The following is a 2,944-nucleotide window of genomic DNA, read 5'->3' as shown; positions in this document are numbered from 1 at the left end:
TAGAAAGAAAGAGAGAGAGAGAGAAGAGAGAGATAGAGTGTGTGGGTGTGTGTGCGTGTTTGTATGTGTGTATGTGTGTGTTTGTGTTTGTGTGTGTGTGTGTGAGAGAGAGAGAGAGAGAGAGAAAGAGAGAGAGAGGGGGGGAGTAAAAGAGATAGAGAGAGAGCGGAGAGAGAAAGAAAGAAAGAAAGAGAGAGAGAAAGAAAGAGAGAAAGAGAGAGATAGAGAGGATAGAAAGAAAGAGAGAGAGAGAGAGAAAGAGAAAGAGAGAGATAGTGTGTGTGTGTGTGTGTGTGTGTGTGTGTGTGTGTGTGTGTGTGTGTGTGTGTGTGTGTGTGTGTGTGAGAGAGAGAGAGAGAGAGAGAGAGAGAGAGAAAGAGAGAGAAATTGAGAGAGAGAGATTGAGACAGAGAGTGAGAGAGAGAGTGAGAGAGAGAGAGAGAGAGAGAGAGAGAGAGAGAGAGAGAGAGAGAGAGAGAGAGAGAGAGAGAGAGAGATTCAACTCATCTTCAGATTACTATCACTTATCTGATGAATTACATGTATTTGCAGACGTGAGGCATTGCTGCACCTGAGCACTTAGCCTATAAAATTGCTAGATGAAGCGATGATCGAAAAGAGGTAAAAGCTCCTCTATAAGGCAACACCAGAATGTGCGTGCTTAATCACTACCTAAAAAACTACAAAACAACGAATTATAATTATGGGGAAAAATTGTTGGTCAGTCGGGAGGAGGAGAAGAAAGGAGGGGTCAGTCGGGAGGAGGAGAAGAAAGGAGGCAAAAAAAAAAAAAAGAGTATTTTCCAGGATTCGATCCCACGCCCGTTCACTCCGCACGCAGTCACGCTGTCCATTCGGCCACCACAGTTCCTTACTGGAACAGGTAGATTAGGCTTCATATATTTACAGCACTGTTTCAGAAGTTTCCGAACCGCTAAAACTGGAATCATAGGCCCAACACAATATTCACCACTGGCCTACCACAGCCAATCAGAGCACCACTAGCTTACCCACAGCCAATCACCTTCTGGCTGACGGGCTGCTGCTAGCCGCATGTGTTCCCCTACTGGGTCTGTAAACTTTGTGATTTTGTTCCCGGTTACCGGGTCTGTATACACTCCCTTTTCAAAACATTACAGTTGGAACCTATTCAATTTTGAGCAAATTTTAATATTACAGTTGCAAACCTATAATATTACTATTTGAACAAAACTTAAAGTTAAAGCATTGCTTGTGCGAACCTAATGATTTGTAATCAAGTTGTACTCGTAATGCATAAGAAGGCTGAAGATGGCTCTCCACTTCTTCAATCGTAATAATATAATATGCATGCATTCCCCTCTGTGTTGACAGGCTTGGGACTGTCTCATACTGGTATGAGGCCGCATCAGGAATGTGGGTTTAATTTTATTGTTCACAGTGGATAAAAACTAGAGTCTATGTACACAAAAATGGTAGACTTTTCTCATCCCAGAGCAAAATCCGATATTTGCCCCGATATCGGATAGGCTCGCAAGCGTAATGTTGGCTGACCGTTGAAGTTTTTATGTTCGCAAGTGTAATACGTGTACACCCCCCCCCCCCCCCCCCCCCACACAAACACACACAAGGGAGCAGCTTTCTTTCAAGTTTCAAGTAGCCAGATGTCTGTGTGGGTGGTTGGCGGGTGTGAAACAGTATGTTCAAGCTTGTTCTCCCGTCGAATAAAACTGTTACATACATGTACTGGTTACACACACTGTGGCTCGTGATCCAATGTTATTATAACAAGACTTCATATTTGTGGCTTTCTGGTGAAATCAGACGCTTGTCAAAATAATAAAATCTAAAAATTCGACTTTTCCCCCTCCATTGGGCAATTTACACTCTTTAAAAAAAATTGTTTTAGGCTCAACACATTTTTGTCCATTTAAAAATACACCAATGCTTGGATTTTACTGAAAAACGTTGATCAAAGGCACAAAAAAAAGTGAATTTGCAATTGCCAAGCTCACCCCAGCTTTGGAAGTCACCAAAGTTAGGTGGCCATAATAATAATTGTACCGGTAATTTTACATCTGACACCAGGTGACTCCCACCTTCAATCCTTCAGTCGCAAATATCTCAACCTTCTGTTCAAGATGGGTATTTTTTTTCATCAAAAGCAAAACAAATAAAGACAATAACTCAATAATATACCAAAAACTTGACAAGCGCCTTATTCCACCGTGTCATGGCACTTAATTATAGACTAACAACAGGACTTAACATCACAAACAATAATAACACTTCACAATGTGATAATACGTAGTATAGATTTTTATCCACATAGCTTAACTAGAGTGCAGATCTATGTTCATTTCATCATCATCATTGCCTTTCTCACCCTGCACCAGGGTATAGGCCACGGACAAACAGCCTCCACTTTTCTCTATCCTGGGCTAGCCTCTTGATGTTATTCCATGTCTTCCCACTTCTCTGTACATCGATTTCTGTGATTCTTCTCAAGGTTCCACGAGGTCTTCCCCTTGACCTCTTGCCCTGTGGGTTCCAATCCAAAACTCTCTCTGTTATGCAGCTGCCTGACTTCCTGAGAGTATGTTAATTTAACATGACTAAAATACAGTAACACTTGGACAGTTACAGAGGTAAGACATTGCTAACTATCTTCTCTCGCTAGGATTTGATGTCGAACGGGCGAAACTTATAGCTGCAAGAGACAATAGCACACAAAAACCTAACATATGTACAATCACTTGCGTTCTTGCCTAATAAGCCCCTAGGCTAAATGACAATTATCGTGTGTTGGCTACATCTCTAGTTTGTTCTTCTTTTATCACCACGATCCTTTGTTGCAACATGCTGCATGGCCTATACACTCTTATACTTATACATGTACTGTCTAAGCATCCACAACATGGCCAGAGCCTACGACCGTTCCTAGCCTTCCCTATAGCTACCCTAG

The sequence above is a fragment of the Aplysia californica genome, unplaced genomic scaffold (assembly GCF_000002075.1).
Source record: "Aplysia californica isolate F4 #8 unplaced genomic scaffold, AplCal3.0 scaffold00284, whole genome shotgun sequence".
Taxonomy (NCBI): domain Eukaryota; kingdom Metazoa; phylum Mollusca; class Gastropoda; order Aplysiida; family Aplysiidae; genus Aplysia; species Aplysia californica.
Note: the sequence above shows the minus strand (reverse complement) of the source record.